This window comes from Protomyctophum parallelum (assembly GCF_964188405.1).
Source record: "Protomyctophum parallelum genome assembly, chromosome: 14".
In the NCBI taxonomy this organism is placed as follows: Eukaryota; Metazoa; Chordata; class Actinopteri; order Myctophiformes; family Myctophidae; genus Protomyctophum; species Protomyctophum parallelum.
The window spans coordinates 27579488-27588654 of record NC_139709.1 but is presented as its reverse complement, the minus strand read 5'-3'; the positions used below and the strand labels follow the sequence as shown (position 1 = coordinate 27588654).

The 9167-nt window shown below is 42.5% G+C and overlaps 1 pseudogene across 1 annotated transcript; it reads right to left on the bottom strand.

The window, feature by feature from the left end:
• Positions 1 to 641: 641 nt before the first annotated feature.
• LOC310871214 (histamine H3 receptor-like) lies at positions 642 to 4106 on the bottom strand (annotated as a pseudogene). Its single transcript has 3 exons — positions 3930 to 4106; positions 1451 to 1719; positions 642 to 953 (listed from the first exon to the last, which is right to left on the bottom strand). The product of its transcript is annotated as a histamine H3 receptor-like (transcript).
• Positions 4107 to 9167: the final 5061 nt, after the last annotated feature.

Sequence of the window (9167 nt, the reverse complement as noted above, 5' to 3'; positions counted from 1 at the left end):
TATTTGAAAATCCTATGAAAAAAAATCATCATCATATTAGAAATGCCACAGTACCGCAGACCTTATATTATAAGGTCTGCGGTACTGTGGCATTTCTAATAATATCTCAACCATGAATTTGAGAGTTTACTTTTGTAAATATCTATTATTAACCCATTCTGGACGGGAACCCCTTTTGGTGTTTTAACTAAGCATTATATTATACTTTAGCTATTGAAAAATAGCAGATCTACAAGCTCATAGCGTGCCACCGAGTGGCGTGCTACGAGCTTGTAGGTCTGCTATTTTTGAAAAATCTTGAAAATGTGGCGCACATCTTTGAATATATATTATTTCAGAGCGAACGTGGCTTAAGTGCATTTGGTTAAAAAAATTATCTTAGAGTAAAACGTGAATGCCAAAATATCTCAAAATCCAATGCAGAAATTCCCCCTGAAAATGTGCAGTAGGAGGAATAAATGAAATAAAATGTCATCCCTGTAGCACCGCATTGATTAAAATGAAACGATTCACCTAAAACATGAAAACATTCATGCAGTGAGTCTGATTGAGAACTGCCACCGATGGTCATTATGACACACTGGAGTGTACAGTCCAGCTTCTGCAAGTGGTTCTCTCTCTCCAAGGTTATACCAGAACCGTCACTGGCCAGTTTGAAGGTCAGCCGAAGGCTGAGTGGTATACGTCGCCTGGGGCACGGAATCTGGCCAAAGGCCCCGCGGAAGCTACCGTGGCAGAGTGGGTATAGAGGAAGGGGTTAATGGCTGAGTTGAGCCACAGGAGCCAGAAGGTGACCTCGTATACCAGTGGTGTTGGACGCACACCGCCACCCGGCAGGCGGCGCGGATGATCATCAGCAGGGTGTATAGGGCGCCCGGCAGATGGCAAACACACACACACACACACACACACACACTATACGACAGCCAGGGACCATGGCCATCTTCTTGTCCCTGGACAGACGGCCGGGTAACCCCCGGGGGATGAGGGGTCCGATTTGCCGATTTTTCACATCGAGGCCTCGTTATGTGTTCCTGCATTCGAGCACCATTTGATGATATTTAGCCTTGTAGGTCTACGCAAAACTAGAGAATATTTTGTTGTCGTCGTCGGATGTGATTTTGCCCACAGTTCCATGCTGTATTCATGTTGTAGCCACAGGAGAATAGATAACAGCCTTAACAGGCAAATGTTTGATCAACAATAATTCTTCTACGTTCTCTAATTGTGTAGACTTCTTGTATTAAGTAAAATGCAGATGTTTAACAATAACGCAACTCTTTAACGGTCCATTTGGTTACCAACTCTCCATTTCGCTGTACCACCTGGAACCCCCTCAAGGACCACATGGTGGTCCCCGGACCACTGGTTGAAAACCACTGCCATATTGGAAAGGAGGTCTGGGAATGGACAGGGGCCTATGAGTCATGAGTGCCAGTCTCATGCCCACCCCTCCCCCAGTTCTGAGAGAACAGCAAATCCCCCTGGGCGCGGGCTGACTCGGGGCTGGGCTGGAGGTGGGACTGGGAATAAGGTCCTTCCTTTCAATGGAGCAGCTAGCCTCCTCCTGGGGATGCTGAGGTTGGAAGAAAAGCCACAGAGACAAACAGGCATCGGAAGAACTCCAGCATGGAGGCACTGAGCAGGAAATACCAAAGTATAATAGAACTCTGCAAAGCATTCGTTCTTCTTTGGCACTCTGTGGCTCCTGGCTGCCCACTGCCAGCTCACAGAATAGTATGGCTTGCTTGTCCATAAAGGACAAATGGCAGCATCCAGATAGCAACCATCTTCATGATGACCTGAGGGGTCATGCCCTGTCTGGCACGGTAGCTCAACTGCAGCAAATACAAAGAAAAGTATGCCGTTTCTTCCACTATTATTACGTAAATGTTGTGTTCTGAAAACATAACATAATGGCATATACAGTACATATAGAATACCGGTAGTCTATGATTAATGCAATGCACACTATAATTCATGTGAATCTGTTCCTCTATCTACAGAAAAACACGGTATGTGTCATTGTAGACTTAGTAATGTACCACTGAACAAATGTGAAGTCACTGAAGTACCATCACACAAGCTGATTTTGTCCATCAACATGATCTTCAATGTTCCTGTCCACAACATTGACCAGCAGCCGTTGTAACTAACCATCACTGTTATATATAAGCGTCTGTTTGGATCCACAACAGAAATAAATGCAGTCCCTCCATATAACTTATAAATAATGTATTGACTGTGCTAAGTGCTCTATCTTAATGTAGGTCTACCATAGAACAGAAGAGCAGATGGTTTGTACTGTATGTCCAATCCATTTAAAACCTGTTGCTCGGGCTGAAACCTTTGATGAACGTTAATCATTGAAACACCTGATCGTGCACTGTACTGTAGGTATAGCCATTAGCAGACTATGAGGGTTGAGTCTTATCACAGACCTAGTATCAATGACAGTGCCTCAGGGGTAGAGTGGCCGGTGGAGTAACTGGATCGGAACCGTGCGAGGTTCCCAGTTCAATCCCGGGCTCCCCCAGAGTTAGTGTCGAAGTGTCGTTGAGCAAGACTCTGAACCCCAAATTTCTCCCGATGTGCAGGTTGGTGCCTTGCATGGTTTCCTCTGCCATCTGTGTATGCATGTGTGTGTGAAAGGGTGAATGTAATGCAGTGCATTACATTCTATGCTATTACATTCAGCGCCTCCATGCTGGACATTATATGCTTTGAATATAAATGCACAATTTACCATTAATCACTGACCTAGTATCAAACCTAAACAAAACCTTTCCCCATGCTCTCCGTGCTCAGGCTTTGAGGATGCTTAACCTCACTGACAAACACTTGCACTCACAGTAGTCTGAATCCCAATCCTGGCTTTCTCACAGGTGAAACTACTACGCCTGGCACCTGCTCTTTCTCTTTCAGTATTTCAGTGTAAAATGCTTTTAGGAAAATGCTGCTTGACTGCTGGTGAACTGTTTCTGCTGTGATTGATCATGCAGTGTTGGTGGGACCAGGGCAGACAAAAGAGGATCTCTATGATCAAAGCTAACACTCATACGGATTAAAGGAGAGCCTCTCTCTCGTGCTAGTGTTATTTGTATTCATTGGTCTGATGTTAAGTGTCTGCTTCTGTGAAAAGGAAAAACAGAACACTCTGTCTACAGTCCTGGGCCTCACCCCACCTTTGAGTTAACACACATTATATGCATGCACATACACACACACAAACAAACGTACGCGCACACACGCACGCAAGCAAGCACACACAGTCACCTCTCAGGCTCAGCATGGCTGGTAGCTGCAGGGGCTAAAAGTCTGTAACTACTAAATATCTCATATTTATCATGTTGTATGTTTAGAATACATTGTTAGGGAACTTGGCCAAAATGGCAAGGCTCCACATAATTGCCTATTATCATCCTCATACCTGGCATACATCTTGGCAATTACAATTGATAAAGCAGATCTGAGTTATCAGAGCCACTCCAGTACCAGGCCAAGCCTGTCCTGAAGTTGAAACATGACCTTTCTGCCTTCATCATGAGGGAGGGCTATAATTAGGGGTGGCACTGGGCCTGAGCGGGTCATGAATGATTAACCTGTACAGATGGGCTCATTTGGGACAGTGTGGTGCTTCTGGCCCCACTGATGACCTGGGCGGTTCAACCCTCAAAAACAAAGTAACAGACCACCAGTAGTGACCGACGGTATTGGGTAGGCTATACACAGCACCTTTTTACACTTCCAGAGTTAAATTTACACTCAGGATGTTACCGTGCATAAGGGAACAGGCAATTATATATATATATATATATATATATATATATCTTGAGCCACCCCTTATCCCTTAACTTATTTGCTATTTTTTTTCCTATTTTGAAAAACCTTTTAAAGAAGTAATGAGAAGTAAAAGATTGTAAACTCACCGCTTGGGTGAAGCGGTCATAGCTGATGAGGAGGACAATGTTGAAGACAGAGGTTGAACACAGCAAGTAGTCCATGACCAGCCACAGCTTACAGACTGCCCACCTGCCTGTACTGTAGGGGATGTACAGCGCTGCGGGAGGCAGAACACCCCTGGGAAACCAGGTGTTCGCAAGCATTATTTAAATTAAAAAGTACATTTTTACACATGAGTGAAGTATGTTCATGAAAATACACTTCTCAGATATCTCTACCTGCAATACATGACCTATAGCAGGGGTTTTCAACTGATTGTGAACCAGGGACCACCACCGTGACTTAGAGGGGACCACTAATTGTGTTGAGTGGGAATATGGGCTACGATTAGTGCTAAGAACACTTAATGCATCCCATGTGTAATACATCCCACTGTTTCTCAATCTCAACCAATGGACTACTAATGATTTCCTAATAATAATGACTCAACCAGACAATCCGGTGCACTTCCCCCCTCTTCTAACTCCCTTTTTCTGTTGAATTTCTTGACCTCCAACTTGTCAGTAAATGACTACATGTTTCTCAACTAGTGGAAAGATCCTACATTAATCATACATATACTATATTAATGGTCAGGGACCACATTGCGCTCCAACTCAGCAATCCTTCTCCCAGAGGGCCTAGCACATGGAGAAGGGGTCCGCTCATAATTCTGACATCCCATAATCCCGCCCGACCATTAGGTTAGTGTGATGTTAGGTTTAGGGATAGGGTTAGAAATACTTCAGTCATAACAATCCAAATTAATTACTAAGTGTATAACAGAATGGAACAAAATTCACGTGCTGTTATAATTATGGTTAGGGATAGGGTTAGTGGGGAGAGTTGGATTTACACAACATCGGAATAATGCCTCTTCAGCACAGGTGCATAATATCCTGCAGGCAATAGTTTGTTTAACCACATTAACCCAGGCGTTGCTATTTCAGGCATGTCATTATACTGTAGGAGAAATCGTATAGCCCAACAACAAGCTCACAAAAACACATTGCATCATGGTGCTTTAGTTTATGAGCTTATAGAGCAGCTATTTTAGCTATCTGGCCTATGATTAGGATAGGACTCATTACATCATTGTTTTCTAAGCAACCTGAATAACGTGATTATGGACTTGCAAGAACTTGTGCACACATGAAGGGAAACCATGTTTTCTACAACGTATGCTGTAGAATACTGGAGTATCTAGTGTACAAAGAGACACCGAACATCAAAGAGATTATTTGATCTGTGTAGGTCTACATCAGTAGATGTGTGCAGGTCTACCTCTAAGCGTTCTGGCCAGGGAAATTATTATTATTATTATTATCCTTTATTGAAAGGATAAGCCCCTTGAGATGTCTCATCTCATTCTAGAGGGGGTCCTCAATACTATTGCATGACAGCATGAATACAATTCAGGGTGGGATTTGTTGTTGGGCAAAAACATTATCTTCCAAATCACTCAAGTTTCCATCTTACAGCATTGTGAATATAAACACCTCACACGTTTTGCTTCCTTTGGAGCCAGCGAGGCGGTGTCATTGCACAGCATGCAGTAATGATACGGAACAATCTTCTGATACTCGGACTGCTCTCAGTGAAGGGAATATATCAAGTGTTTAACTTTCCACCACCTCTGTCTCACTCACTGTCTCCTCCACTGCCATGTCCCTAAAATGTCCGTTCCCTTTGAAGCGCGCCTTCTCTCTGCCGCCATTATCTTGTCATTTGTGGGGGATTACGCTCTGGAGCACACACAGTCCACCCTGCCGCTTAAGAACTGTGACAGCTTACAATAATTGCCAAACTAATTAACAGGAAGTACAGACAGTAGTGCAGCATACTTCTTCCCTCGCCAGACCTGATTTGATGAATATACTTTGATTAATGTATGCAGCAGCAGCGGTGCTTCCAAGGCACTGTTATAATCCATGACACTGATAATACTGACTGATTTATACACGTTAAAGAAATCATCACTGCTGACTGGCACAGTGATTGAGTTGAAGAAAGGAGAGTGTAAAAAAAATTCAAATACACAGTGGGCAGGCAACATTAAGCTATAAAAATAGATAAATATCATATGCGCAGAATGTGTGTGTGTGTGTGTGTGTGTGTGTGTGTGTGTGTGTGTGTGTGTAATTAAACAACTAATTTGGTATAATCTTTCACAGGTACAATTCTCACAATACCCATTACATATGAATGTGTTTTTGATAACATCTCTAGGGTAGGGTCACAGGAGCGGCGCCACAGGGATGCCAGAGGGTGCCTGCACCCTCGTCCCTCAGTTGCAAATTCTACCCCCTCAACTTTATGTACAGTACAAATAGTTTTACTATCTAAAAAATGACTTGCCCTCAGTCATTTCCTCCTGGAGCCGATCCTGAGGGTTACCTGCACACTGGTGCGCAGGCTGATAAATGCAGGTTGTGTGTGGCCGGCTGTTTTGTGCAGCCAGCGCAGCCTAAAAAACACTGGGTCTCCGAGGCTAGGTGTGACTTGCCATAAACAGTATATTGTTATTTGCCAGCAGTGTGTGTCTGACACGGTGTTACAAAATATTCTTGGGTGCTAGGACCAGGGCTGCCAACATTGGAATGTGAGAATCCAGGAGACTTTTTTTGGTGGGTGGGGGGACTCCCCAAGCGGAGAGACCTACCCCAGAAACTGTTCTGGTGAATTTGGGGAGTTTGATACTTTTATCAGGCTTGCTTTACTATAGCATTGGAAAATGATGGACAGTTTTAGCCATTAAACGCAAAACATACATAAATTGATTTGATGACTGAAGCAAATAATGTAAAGACACATCTTTAACAATAACCATTCATTATTTAAGTGAACATCTCTGTATGATTGCATGCACTGCTCCCCCATAGACCTTTTTTCCTGAGTTATGGTGAATTTTGGGACTTTTATACCAAATCCAGAAGAAATCCAGTAAAGATGACAATGTAGGAGTCCTGCAGGATCCAGGGGTGTTTTCTTGGCAGCCCTGGCGGACCTTGCAGCATTAGTTTTTGACACGTTCTTCTGTATTTTGGTGTTTGTCAGTGAAAACCAAAATAAATGGCTATGGTGAGAGGGCAGTGTGTTTCTGCTGGTAAACACCCACCACACTACTCAGGGGCTCATAACTGCTGGTATAGAGGGAAATGATTGAATTTTATTTGAATGTTTTTATTATGTAGATCTATATACTGTAGGCCGAAACGGCAAAGGTATGCCTTTTGATTGAACTTTTTGTGTTATCCTTAATAGCATCATTTACCACTGTAGTTTTTGCAAACTGTTAATAAAGTATTCAATAAAACAAAAATCTAAACTTTTGGTCCTACATAACAGCCCCTTGTGAAGCACACAAAACAAAAACAATCCTACATGCTGAATAGGCCCATTCATTATCCATGGATACTTTTCATTTGACCAACAACAACAAAACTGGTTCTAAATGTTCTCCTTTGACAAACAACATTGATTCTAAATGTTCTAATATGAGAAATAAGGTAAAATAAACATTAAATAAACATGGGGCGAGATATCCGTGCTTTGGGGCGAGATATCCACGCTTTTCGAAAAGTGAAGGCTGCTCGCCCCAAGCCGTGGATATCCACCTAGAGATTTTTACCTGTACTATATTTTTACCTGTACTTTTAGGCCATGCAGGCTGAGTGTTGGGACTGGGAGGGGGTAGACTTATACCAATTGCCCCTGGCTATAGATCTGATATTTTCTTTGAAAATTATGGATTTTTCTTATTAATGTATTCGTACATGCCCCCAATTCCCAAATGGACACGGTTAAAGTGGTAGCATAGTACTAGGCCTATGCACAATGAAACTTTGCTTCTGGGCCTGGTAACTCTTTTTTTTCTATTTACAATTGAGAACTGCCATGAGGACATATGGGGTGCCATGGCAGACCCCCCTTGCAATGCACCCTTTGCATAGACTTATCTGTGGTATTAGGTCAAGAGGTTTTGTTTCCGTATTGTATGATTATTTATTAGAATCTAGTTATGGGACCTTGCTTGTCGATACTGTATGGAGGAATGACATACCAAATCTAGATCCAGATTGGAGCTGGGATACAGTGTGGTCTAATGTTATCCTGTCTTCTAGGAATCCTGATCATCAACAAATTCATCTAAATTTTGTTCATAGGACGTACTTAACCCCCCGTAGATTGTGTGCTATGCGGATTTTAAATAATCACAACTGCACTTTCTGCACTTCAAACACCATAGGTACATTCTTTCATATGGTGTGGGAGTGTCCGAGTGTCCTCACATTTTGGAATTTGGTTGCTACTAACCTTTCGACTATTCTACAAGTTAACATCACACCCTCCCCATCTCTATTCTTATTAAATGATGTATCCCAGTTGCCATTAAATAACACCCGTATTCGTGTCTTCTTTGCTGGCGTAACGGCCGCAAAGAAGATGGTTGCTTCGCACTGGAAACCGCCTCATACATTGTCATTTCGCCAATGGGCTTTGACCTGTCTGGATATCATTTATCTAGAAATGTCTACAGCAAGATTGCATGGTGCAAAAGAGGAAAACGTTGAGATTTGGTCTGGTATTGCAGATTTGGTTGGGGGCATGGTTTGATCATTATTATTGTTATTATCATTATTTGTTTTTTGTTTCCATTGCACAGTGGTTGAAGTGATGACATTTTGTGGCATCTTTGGTCTCGGGGGGGGGGAGGGGTGGGTGGGATTGTTTGTTTTTGTTTTTGTGTTCCTTGCTTTTGCTGTTGTGTGTTGTTTTATGTGTGTTTTGTTTGCTTTGAGTCTTTCATGTTGTTAACGTGTCTTGTGATTTTTGTCTTAAAATAAAAAACATTTGATAACAAAAAAAAAGAAACTTTGCTTCTGGCAGCTTTAGGAAAAGCCTAGTAAATACCTCCACCTAGTGTACAAGAGATGAAAATGCCAATCATTTCTGTATGAAAAGCAAACGATCAACGATGCATTCCCCCTGCTGAGGGTGAGTAACATGACGTCGGTTTCACAGTCGACCTCTTAATTCTTTAACATTGGGAAATAATCATCCGATATAATTTATAGGCTACTCTTTTCAGTTATACAAATTTACAACCTCAGACAGATAACTCAACTCTATGTTTACAACACACAGGTCACATGAGCACTGCAGCCCGATGGCTACCAGCTGTCAGCTGATTTAAATGATCACATTTCAGTTGTGCAACTGTC